At 42.7% G+C, this 12,782-nt stretch overlaps 1 protein-coding gene across 7 annotated transcripts in view; it reads right to left on the bottom strand.

Annotated features, from left to right (window-relative positions):
- Nucleotides 1-12,782, bottom strand: part of LOC130117222 (RNA-binding protein Musashi homolog 2) — a 400,440-nt gene that overhangs the window by 260,608 nt on the left and 127,050 nt on the right. The gene's annotated exons all lie outside the window — the stretch shown is intronic.

The following is a 12,782-nucleotide window of genomic DNA, read 5'->3' as shown; positions in this document are numbered from 1 at the left end:
CACACACACACACACACACACACACACACACACACACACACACACACAGGTTGTTCCCTTGGTGTCAAGATTAGCAGATAAGGACAGATTTATCCTAAGTGTGTTGCCCTGCCCCAGTAAATCAACAGCATAATTAACACCTGCAGTGTGTGTACTCCAAAATGCTGACCTTTGTCCTGACAGTCGCAAGTGAGATTCTGAGACACAAGCGCGCACACATGCACACACACACACACACACACACACACACACACTCTCTCTCTCTCTCTCTCTCTCTCTCTCTGGTGTGAGGACATTAAGGTGGATACGTAATACCTTTGAGGCTTCATTAGCCCTTTGCATCAAACTGTACTATAGGCACACAGTGTACCTTTCCACTGTAAGGTGGGCAGGAAAAATAACAAGGACATTTACCTGCTGATTTTAAGACACCCATGAAATGGCATGGTGCAGAAGTGTGTAAGAGGCACTTGCAGCCAAGTGATGCAGCTGACTTTGTACCTGGCCATGTTGCAGTGCTCAGCTCGAGAGGCATAGGGACTGGGCTATTTATTCCATGTTTTTTTATACTCTGAGTCTCACTTTAAAGCTAAGCTTTCAACCTGCCATTAGCTGCATCGCTTGTTCAAGCATTTGAAGGTAAACCTGTCCACGAAGCTGCACAAGTGCCTTTTGCAATTACCGCAAGAACTGGAAAGTATGTCAGCTCAGGTGTAAGAGGAGCATTCTGCAGTGTAATAATTTGAGGTTTGCAGTGCGAACTTCCAGTTCTCCAGCTGCTGTTGATGGGTAGTTCACGCTCTCTGGTTTTCCGAGAACATTGCAGCAGAAAGAGCAGCATGCTCAACACAACTCTGTCTTGAGAACGTGTGTCTGATGAGGATGAAAAGGACTATTTTTCAGTGGTTGTGCACCCTCTTTAAAAGCCTATCAGATGTGAGCTGAAATTTGACACCATCATTTTGTTTCTCATTTGGGAGTGGCGGGCAGCAACACCAGGCCTGTCACTCAGAGGCCAGAGTCTGCTTCTGTGGCCCTCGAGTGCTGTCTCCAAATATCACCTGTCACTGCCAAGCCTTTCTAAACACGCACACACGAGCCATAGAAAGGGGGGAAAATACACTGTTCCAGAAATGCCGGTGAAAGAGCTCTATTTGGAGAGCGTCTATTAATTTTCTTTGCGTGATCTTTGCAGCTGGATCATTGCATAAAAATTCAGCAGTGTCACCAGAGTATAGTCTGCTATCGACTCATCTCAAGTTTCTCCTGCCCAATGTGCACATTTAATTAGTAGTGGTAATACTAAAATTAGCCTGTTAGATTTATGGTATTTTTATAAGAGCAGTGGAAAAGTGATAACTGTGCTTTGTGTTAGACCTCATTCACTAGAAGCTATAGCAACCCCTGGGTGCACCACATGATAGTTCATGTTTTCCGAGTATGAGCATCTCTAACATCCTGAAAATCCAATTAAAAAGCAGTGAAGTGGCCTGATATAAACACACACACAAAAAAAACGCTAAATTACAACAATTTAGAAAGGAAAAGCCTGTTTCAAGACCTTTATCTTTGACATCTCTGACTAAATATTTAGTCATTTAGTATTTAAATATATTGTAAGTCAATCAGAATTGAATGCATTTTCAGTCATACCGAGGAATTGAAACAAGGGATTGTGTGCGCTTTAACAAAGTAAAAAAAAAGAATCTCTTCCTTTAATTTTAGACTTCAACTGAATTGTTAGATTGTTCTCTAACTTTAACAAAAGAGAGTACCACCAATAAAAATAAAGAATAATTGAACGTTCAGATTTTCTTTTCATGCAGAAAAAAGGAAAAAACAGTAGAAGGCTGCAAGTTTTTCCTTATTTTCTTTTGCCACAGTCCTGCCCCATGGAGCTCTTAAGCATGATTGCCTCTTAAAATTTCAGTCTGCCTTTGATTACGTGTTAATGAGCAACCTTCATGGCCTGAGAGTGCAACTAAGAAATTTAAGTCTCATCGATGGACTAATATCTCTCTCTTTTCTTGTGGAAGCGGGTTCCGACCTGGTATTCACCTGGTATCGATTGCTGTTTGCCAGCCTGTTTAGGAGAAACCTTAGGTGATGGTGAGGAGAGGAGATTCTGAGCTGCAGATTAGTCGCGACAGCTCTTGTGATGACGTTTTGAAAGTGCTTCCTTGCCGAATGGCGGCTCGAGCCTACCGCCACACACATTCATTTCCCTCTTCCTGTCACAATAGCAGAGCAGAGATTGCTGCCTGCCGCCTTTACCAGATTGACCCCTGTGAGCAGGTGCTGGATCTCATCCAATCACAGTCAATCTTCTTTAAACATATCATTCTTTAAGCAGAACAGGGGCTCAAAATTCCATCATTCAATGACCCAATGAGTCACTGATAACGCAATCAAGCCAATCCCAGCTTATCCCGAGGGAGCCATTTCAGGAGGGACAGCTGGGGGACACGGCTGCACAGACACACAGGCGGGTGTCAATCTCCTCTGATCCAAGGCTCTCACTGTGAGCTGGTTAACACTGCACATTACCTGGTTGATGAAGGACACCAACAGATCAGCAACAGTGGACAAAAGAGCTGGTTTTAATCCTTTGTTACAGGTCTAATTCATAACATGGTAACATTTGGCTAAATGCAGGAAAGATGCAGTAACACTTTATTTGAAGGGTTGTGCATAAGACTGACACCGTCAAAACCAACACATGACACCTGTCATGAACATGAAGGAGTCTTTATGAGTGTTTATGACTGTTGTTATTACGTGTCATTCGGTAAATTGTCCTTTTTAATGCAAAGTTAACATTGTTTGAGATGTCTTGTTTTCGAGCTACAGATGCGCAAAATATATACGTGGGTTGCTACAACAAAGCCATCTCAAACAATGTATATATAAAGTGGGCCAAAACATTATGACCACTCGCAGGTGAACCAAATAACGTTGATCATCTCCAAAAAAGGGGACATGTCAAGGTCTGGACAGATTAGATGGTAAGTGAACAATCAGTTCTCGTAGTCAACGTGTTGGATGCAGTAGAAATTAGCAGGAGTAGAGACCTGAGCAACTTTGCCAAGGGCCAAACTGTTATGGCCAGATGACTGGGTCAGAACATCTCTGAAGCAGCAAGGCTTGCGGGGTGCTCCCAGTCAGCAGTGGTGAGTACCTACTACCGAAGAGGGACAAACCACAAACCGGCAACAAGGTGTTGGACACTCAAGGCTCATCCATGCGTGAGCGCAACAAAGGCTATCCCATCTGGTCCTAAATGACAGAAGGTCTACTGCGGCACAAGTCGCAGAAAATTTTAATGATGATTACGGGAGGAATGTGTCACAACACACAGTGCATAGCACCCAGCTTTGTATGGGGCTGCGTAGTGGCAGACCAGTTAGAGTGCCCATGATGACCCCTGTCCACTGTCAAAAGTGCCTGCAATGGGCACGTGGAACTGGACCTTGGCGCAGTGGAAGAATGACGCCTGGTCTGATGAGTCCCGTGTTCTTTTAGATCATGTGGATAAGCGGGGGGAGGAAGTGTGATGCTCTGGGCAATGTTCTGTTGGGAAGCCCTGGGTCTGGCCATTCATATGGATGTAAATTTGACACGTGCCATCTACCTAAACATCGTTGCAGACTAGGTACGACCCCTCCATGGCAACGGTATTCCCTGATGGCAGTGTCCTCGTTCAGCAGGACAATGTGCCCTGCCACACTGCACACATTATTCGAGAATGGCTTGAGGAACATGATGAAGTGTCCAAATTCTCCAGATCTCAATCTGATTGACCATCTGTGGGATGTACTGGACCGACAAGGCCGATCCACGACGGCTCCATCTTGCAACTTACAGGACTTGAAAGACCTGCTCCTAATGTTTCGGTGCCAGATACCACTGGACACCTTCAGGGGTCTTATAGAGTCCATGCCTCGGTGGGTTGGTGCTTTTTTGACGGTACACAGAGGACCAACAGAATATTAGGCCAAGTGGTCATAAAGTTTTGGCTCATCAGTGTACACCCACACATAAATGTGCACACATGCCAGCACACTCACACACTACTGCACGCATACACAAACACAGTGATGTGACTCATGAAAGAACAAATGGTAAAACTCAATTCTTCAGCGGCCGTTTAAAAGCCGCCCTATTGGAAATGTTACCGGTCCACTGGGTAAATAAAGGTCAAGGGAGGATATGAAATAGTTTGTGTATAACTGGCCCTTTCCTCTGTCTGTCCCTGCTGTACCACAGTCATGCCCAGCTTCATAGCCAATTCATTTCTATTGCTCTGCCCTTCTCATTCCCAGTCCCAGTCCCTAATTACAAGTGACTGCGATGAGATTGAAGCCGGTGGCTAAATCTCCACTGCAAGGCGCATGCTCTATCAATGCAGGTTTGATCATTTCTTATAATCACTGGAACCGGGTTATATCCCGGACTGATTTGGTGAAATGACAGACGCATAGCAGAGAGAGGAAAAAGAGCACATGCACGTACACACACACACACACACACACACACACACACACACACGCACACAAAATGCCAGTAAATGCGGGACAACCAAATGCTGGACTTGCAGTGGTCACTGTGAGCCACCATGTAAATTGCATGCAAATGTGCACCTGCACTCACTGAGGGAGGGGAATCAAGGACTGTGACATCTCAGGACAAAACAAAGCGGAGTTGATGGAGGGCAAAATGAATTCTCAGAGAGCAAGCTAGGGAGCATAAGGAAGTGGTAACGGTTTCAAGTTAGCCTCAGACTTTCATACATCAATATTTAGTAGTGGCGAAAAACAAAAATTCCCACTTTAAGGTTAGGGAGCAATGGCTTCCTACTGCCCCCCCCCCCCCAGTTGGAGGACACAGGCATCACAATATCAATGTCACCATTTCTGACAGATATATTTCTAGCTTTGGAAAGGGATTTAGATGTACTTTAAAAGTAATGGGAGCAAGTTGATAAGTTGATATGAAGTCAAAATTTTACATAAGTTAATACAGGACTCGCAAATGTATGCCAAAAGTACGATTCTTTAAAATGCATCTTAACTGATATTACAAAACTTGCACTTCAAGTGTAGTCATGTTAACCTTTTCTTCTCCATATAGAATTTGCATTTATATTCTTTTTTTGTTTGTTTTTGTTTTGTTCTGTTTTGTTTTGTTTTGGGGAAATGGGTGCAAAACAAACTGTACTCCTGTCCTAAGCCACCAGGAAATAAGTAGCAATAACATGGATTTCCAAACAATATACCCCTCCACTGACTCTGTTAATGGTAATAAGCACTGCTCTCTTATTTGCTACGCCTGAGAGCCACCAGTGTTGCTATTAGGTGTACTGTAAGCACTTGGGCAGGTATGCTAAATGATTTCTTATAGACTCCTTTTAAAGACGGTCACGTAGAGGTTTTTTTTTTCCCTCCCTCCAGCCATTTGCAAAAATCTCAATGCACACAAAATGTCAGCCATGGTATTAGATTACAGAAACCCCAGAACAAATTTCCTGTCACTAACCAAGGAATCATTTTTTCTGATGTTTTTATAATTTCAATTCTTCCTCTCATCTGCTTCCTCTTAGCGGAAGTGTGTGAGGAGTCGATGCCCGCTATGGCCAGAGGTGATACGTAGCAGGGACAACACAGAGCTGGCCTGTCTTTTACACCCAATACATGTGTGTTGGCTTCTTCAAAGTTTTCTTTTGCATTGGTCTATCTCAACCAAGTGTAAAGCCTTGGAATTTTTGACCCCCCTACGTAAGCACTTCTAATGATCTCCAACAGGTGTCATTACACCTCGGTGTAAGAACAGCCTTCACTGTGAAACCATTAGCTCTAACCTGGAGTGGAGGACGAGCTCTTTCTCGCCTGTGTGGCTAAGTGGTAACCTTTATGTTCTGACCTTTATACCATTTCAGCCCGGTGGCAGTGAGCGAGCTAAGCCCCTCCTACCTCAGTATATCTGGCACTCGACCAGTAGGGCATTGCAACCAGGACAGGCAGCCCATTAAGTGCCAACTGTAGCGGCCCACTGACACGGAAGCAACTAGGCCTGATGAAACTACAAGTCAACTCCAGGTCAGTAAAGAGCAGAGCGAAACAAAGGAGCGAATACATGCAGGCAGTGTGCAGGAGTTGTTTCAGCTTAGCCAAATAAGGGCACTATGAGACGCACCCAAAGCCGATTACAATAAACCAATGAGGGGGCATTAGCCACCCCAGCTAATTAGGCCCTCAACGGTGGGTAGAGCTCTTTTCATGCTTGGGCAGGACTCTGCTGTTATGTCATTCCTAAATGTATTAGGAGTGCCACAACATCTCCTTTATTTCATCAAGTGTTTGGCTCCTTTGGATCATGCTGGGCCATGTGCTTTGTTAGTGGGTCTGTATTTCCTAAGAAACGTTTCCTTAAAAAAAGGAAGAAAAAAAAATTGGGAAACCTTTTTTTAAATCCATAATATTTTATGTACTTAAATATTTTGTGAAATTTCCACCTCAATCGAGCCAACAGTTGTCAAAATAAGTCTTACGATGAAATGTATTAATTTCAGATTTATTTACTTATTCATTTATCGATTCATTTCTTTCTTTATTTAAGTGCCTCTACTGGTACAGTTCAAGCCCAATCAATTCCTTGTAAATGTTTCGACTAAAAACGACTCTCACTGGGTTGCATGACAAAAAATATCAAAATATGCAAAATATGGTGGCTGTACAGCCAGTCAGTCATAAGGCAGACACAGTGAAGCTACAGTAAGCAGATAAACACTGTGCAAACTTTTACACACTTATTAGTCTTCATGCTTTGTGCTATACTGAGCTCAGTGTCCGCTTAACTCGCACCTATAAAAGCATCTTAATACATCACACTATTGTCGTTTGATGTTTTCATAAATGTAACTAGGTTCCAAGTTGTTAAACTGCTAATACAACTTTTTACAGGATATCGACTTCAGCTCACATTTACACATGAACCCAACGTGTAAAATTGAGGGGAGTTTACAGGTTAAGTGGCGTATGTGAATGGGGATTTTGACTGTAAGTTGAGATACGGTTTCTGTCCCCTTGGTGCTCGTGTGGTTATGTAAGCAAAATGATATTCCCTGTTTGCTTGTTGAGAGCGTGCATGCAGCATGCAGTGGTGTTTGGATAGGAGAGGGGGGACTGAGGCATGGAGATGAGGGGTTGAGACACTGAGACAGCTGTTTTGGGTTTTATTTAGATTGCTTATTCTCCTGCAGCGGTGTGTGTGTGTGTGTGTGTGTGTGTGTGTGTGTGTGTGTGTGTGTGTGTGTGTGTGTGTGTGTGTGTTTGTGTCTTACCAATGTCTTACCAATCATACCCTGAATGTACTTGTTGACATGTTGGCATCCAACACTATACATGAAAAGCAACATGTCATAATATAATATTTATAAAGCACATTTCAAGTTCATTTAGTGCCGGATGATATGGCTAAAATTACCATATTATAAATTCTCGTGTCAGACATTTTTTTTTTTTCGCAGTGGAAACAGTTGTTATTTCTGTCTAGTTTTAAGGGATAACATTTTCCCTGATTGAGAGATGAACGGTCATGGTTAACACTGCTCAGTACACTTTTTGAATTCCAGATCAAGTTTGCCAAATCTCTGCACGGTTACTACAAGTAATACAGAACAATAGAGTAAATTTTAATGAGCAGGAATTAAATGATAGTTTCTTTTCGATACAACAGCCATTGGCGTCGCCGGGTCATTTTGCTGGGGCTTAAGCCCCGAACGTTTTGAGCAAAGCCCCAAATATAATTTTAAATTTAAGGCTATGTGAAGCCCGACGAAAAACGTAATTTCTCTGTGAATGCCCGATAGTCTTCGTAACATAACAGCCTGTCACAATATACACTGGTCTCTAAACTAACTTCGTGTGTGTGTGTGTGTGTGTGTGTGTGTGTGTGTGTGTGTGTGTGTGTGTGTGTGTGTGTGTGTGTGTGTGTGTGTGTGTGTGTGTGAAAGAAAATTTAATATTCCAATAAACTATGTTAACATAAATAAATTTAATTTTTTTTCACTAGTCTGGTGCTGAGGCATGTCAATAAATGTTTAATGATAGCAGTTGCTTCTACTCAATACTAATACTAATTACTAACAACTACTAATATTTTTAACATCACAATCCACAATTAATCTGGAGAGTAAACAATAGTTTTGAGGTACACATTTCAATTTTTCAATGATTAAGACAAGTACTTTGAATGTAAATAAGGTGCCAGAGTGCATAAAAAAACAACAAAATGGAGCTTGTTTATCAAAAAAAAATTCCGGGGGACGACCCCCCCCCCAGACCCCCCTACAGAAGTCCCGGCTAAGCCCCGAATGTCCTCAGATCCTGAAAATGCCCGACAACGGCTATCTTTGAATAAGAACAGGCTTACGAAAAGAGAGAGAAAAAAAAAACATCCATTTTGAACACAAATTTAGCAGCATCTTCTTTCATCTTTTGTATGTCTTGCATCTTTTTACCTTGTTGCAGTCATAATTGTAGTTATGGTAGTGAAATCTTACACTGTAATATCAGCATGTGTTCAAATCTTAACTCTTCCAAAGTAGCTAACACAACAGCTTGTGAAGATAAAGTGCTTTAGCGAGTTTGAACAAAATGTGCCCAAACACTTGGACAACACTAATTAAACCATGTGCTATGCAAATGACAACGGTACATGTTACAAGAAAGACAGTCGATAATCTCTGCTTTACATTGGCAAGTAACTGCAGCTGCATTAGCATGGTTGAATTAAGTAAAACTATAAGTTTTGAATTCATCACAGAAAAGACAAATTTTTATACTCGCCTGGAGTGGAAAAGCAGAGGATGAGAATTAGACTATAGATTTTTTAACATTTTTTTTTGGTTATATACTCTATTGATCCCCGTAGGGAAATTATTCTCTGCATTTAACCCATCCTAGCTGTGTAGCTGGGAGCAGTGGGCAGCCACAGTGTAGCACCCGGGGACCAACTCCAGTTCACCTTTCCATGGCCTTGGTCAGGGGCACAGGCAGGAGTATTAACCCCAGCATGCATGTCTTTCTGAAGGTGGGGGAAACCGGAGCACCCAGAGGAAACCCACTGCATACACAGGGAGGACACGCAAACTCCACACAAAGGACGACCTGGGATGACCCCAAGGTTGAACAACCCCAGGATTCAAACCCAGGACCTTCTTGCTGTGAGGCGACAGCGCTAACCACTGCGCCACCATGCCGCCAAGTCATTAAGTGACACAAATGGATTCCTTGAATCTTCCCAATGGAAAAAAACGCCTGTCAAACCTTTTTCCATTTTTTCCTCTTTAATTTTAGTGTAGTGTTACTGAGTTATGTGCAGCAGGAGATTATACAAGTCCTTAAAACGCACCCATAAAAACGCAACAGGTGACATTCTCGACTTTGATTCAAATTCACTCAACGTGTGGAAGGAAAGGTGGCTAGCATTAGGTAGGTAGCTTAGTTTAAGTAGCATAGTCCTTACATGAACTGGCTGTCTCCTCATCGTTCATCAGCTTGATGTTCAACATGTAAGTCAACTAGAGACAATACTGAAACTGAGGTTCACTTATCTTGAGACAGAAAAATCTGAGTTAATTATAAATAATCCTTTTTTTTTTGCCCAGTACCAAATACATTGTTATAAATGAATATTAAATAAAAAAAATGTCTTTGTAGGAAATCTTCACGAAGATATTTACATAAGGTTCCAACTGCTACTATCAAAAAATAATATTACCATCATCAATAACATGATCAACAATAAGCCACTATCTATACAATTATGGATGAGCCATCTTTAACATGCTGTATGTGCCACTGTAGATGATCCCTCCATTATATGAAATGTTGCAATCCCCTAAGACCGCTCTTAGTAAAATATAGTCGATGTCAAAAACACACGTGTTTTGAAATTCTCTTTGCAATCACCGTATGGTAATCTTACTATAATATTTAATATAATGTAGCTCGTACAAATGCTACTTGCTCATTTGTAGCACTCGTCGAAGGCATGCAATATGCATTCAGTCCAATTACCCCTTCAAAAGAGACTTATCTTCTATACTTGCTCCTTAAACACAAAACACAGCCCCCTTGCCACAGATGCCGGTTAACTCAGGAAGCTCCACGCTTTCATGACTTGCTGACAACATAAGGCATTTCTGACCACGATGTCTTTGGTAAATCCCGGAAAAAGTCTGGCGTAAAGTTATTTGTATTTAGTCTTGCACTTTTTGCACACACAGGGTAGGCTACCTTAATCCAGCGTAATGATGGTAGGGAAGACGTACATGTTTTGTCTGGCCAGGTAGCACTACGATGCCTCAGAAACAGGAGGAGGGACCTGGCTACTGTAAGGCTAAGGAGGAGGGGGGGGGGGTCTATCCAAGATATACAATACTGTTTGAAATCACACAAACACGCAGTCCCACTCAGCTGGCTGTCACAATCACTTCAGACGCACATATCTTCAGCAGGCACTATGGGTAACACAAAAGTGGCTCTGCCTGTAGAGTGTATGTCCTCTGTAGCTGTGCCAGCTTTGGGCATGTGCTCTTCCCTAATGGTGACGGTTGGGAGCGTGGCAGTGAGACTGATGTGCATGAGAGCTCTCAGCCTTTCTCCATAACAAATGCCACCGCTCCCACTGACAGAATGGAGACAGGAGGAGGGGGGGGGGGGGCGAGACAGACAAACAGACAGACGAAGAGATAGAGAAAGAGAGCAGGCAGAACCTATGACCCAATTGTGGCCACACCAGCTGTTTCCTCTCCACTGCCTACCAACCGCTACCATCTCTGCAGACCACATCCTGCTAATTGGTCCACGCCAGATACATACACAATCACACATATGTGCACACGCACTTGTGCACGTACACACACACACACACACACACACACACACACACGCATAGTATATACGCACACACCCACACACAAATGTACAACACATGTAATCATAAACATAAATACACATAATTGTGTATCATATCAATCAATTGGCTCAAAGAGTATTGTCAGTTCAGAAATTGTGTTTACCATATTACACACTGCACCTTGAGTGTGTGATAGAAAGCATTATGAACATTTTCCTCCTAGATATAAACATGACAAGCCACCCCACCGCCATACTGGCTGATACCCACTTCCTCATGCAGACAGACATAAACAGACAGACAGACAGACACAAGCACGCACATACACGTGCACACAAAACATTTTGTGGGGGAGAAACACAATTAATTGGTTTTCCCTTCTCTGGGTCTGAGTCCTCGGAGTGGTGTGTATGTGGCGATAATGGTAGGTTGCACTGACAGGCAGGTTATTTAATAAATCCTGAGATGGGTTAGCCAGAAAGCAAGCAGAGGGAAATAGAGACAGAAAAAAAGGAAAAGAGAAGAGTGAGTGAGAGAGAGAGGGAGAGAGAGAGAGAGAGAGAGGCACAGAGAGAGAGACACAGAGAGAGAGAGAGAGATACCTCTTGTTGCTCTATACCTTGTCTGAGATAGCCCACAACATCTACTCTGATTTTCTCTGCAGGAGACACTCAGACCTGCACACACACACACACACACACACACACACACACAAACACACATGCACACTTATAGTATATATGCACACACGCGCGCACACACACATATATACACATACACACACACATAGTATATACGCACACACACACACACACACACAAATGTACAACACATGTAATCATAAACATAAATACACATAATTGCCAGCACACTCATGTGTGGCGAAAGGAGTACTACACCCACAACCAGGCACACATAAGTAGGCTATAAAAGCACACACGGAAAAACACAAGATCTTGCTCAATCAGCCTGATTTGTTTGTTTCCTCCTAAGTATTAGAGGATTCCTCAAGGAGGAAAAAAACTTTGTATAATCAAGTCGATTATGTCATTCAATCAAGTCGGGGAAAAGTCCTTTCTCAGTCTCGGTGATTGCAAATATTTGCTTGATGCTTGCCGTCCTGTTGATAAGTCATCTTTATTTGGAACAGTAGACCAACACATGGCGGTGCCGTCAATCCCTTCACCAAAAAAGGCCATTCTTCACCTTATCATCTCTTGGTTAAAAAAAAAAAAAAGTGACTCTGTATTCTAAGGCATTTTCCTCAGTCAACTGCATATTAGCTCCAAAGGTGAAATAATTGGCTCTATTAATTCATGACACTTCTCTCATCTCTCTCAGAACAGAGAGCGTTATGGAACAGCGAGGAATCTATCCTCGGTGACATTGATTAAAACCCAAGGTCAAGTGGCGATGTTACAGCGACTGCATCGGCTGAAGGTGACCTTGAGCTGATGTGGAATATGACACGGGGGAAATGGATCTCAGCACAGTGGCAAGACATTATGTGTGAAACGCTCTCGCTCTATTAAGACTTTGTGTGGGTGGGTGGGTGGGTGGGTGTGTATGTGTGTTTGTATATGTGTGTTTGTGTGTGCATGCATGAGTGTGTGTTTTTGTATGTGTGTTTGTGTGTGCATGCATGTGTGTTTGTTTTTATTTGTGTGTACGCATGAGTGTGCGTGTGTGTTTATGTGTTCATGCATGAGTGTGTCTGTGCATGCATGAGTGTGTGTCTGTTCTGTGTGTGCATACATGAGTTTGTCTGTTCTGTGTGTGTGTGTGTGTGTGTGTGTGTATGTGTGTTTTTATGTTGTTTTTATGTATGCTTGTGTGTGCATGCATGTGTGTGTGTGTGTGTG

This window comes from Lampris incognitus, chromosome 8 (assembly GCF_029633865.1).
Source record: "Lampris incognitus isolate fLamInc1 chromosome 8, fLamInc1.hap2, whole genome shotgun sequence".
Taxonomy (NCBI): Eukaryota; Metazoa; Chordata; class Actinopteri; order Lampriformes; family Lampridae; genus Lampris; species Lampris incognitus.
This window is presented reverse-complemented; position numbering and strand designations above follow the sequence as displayed.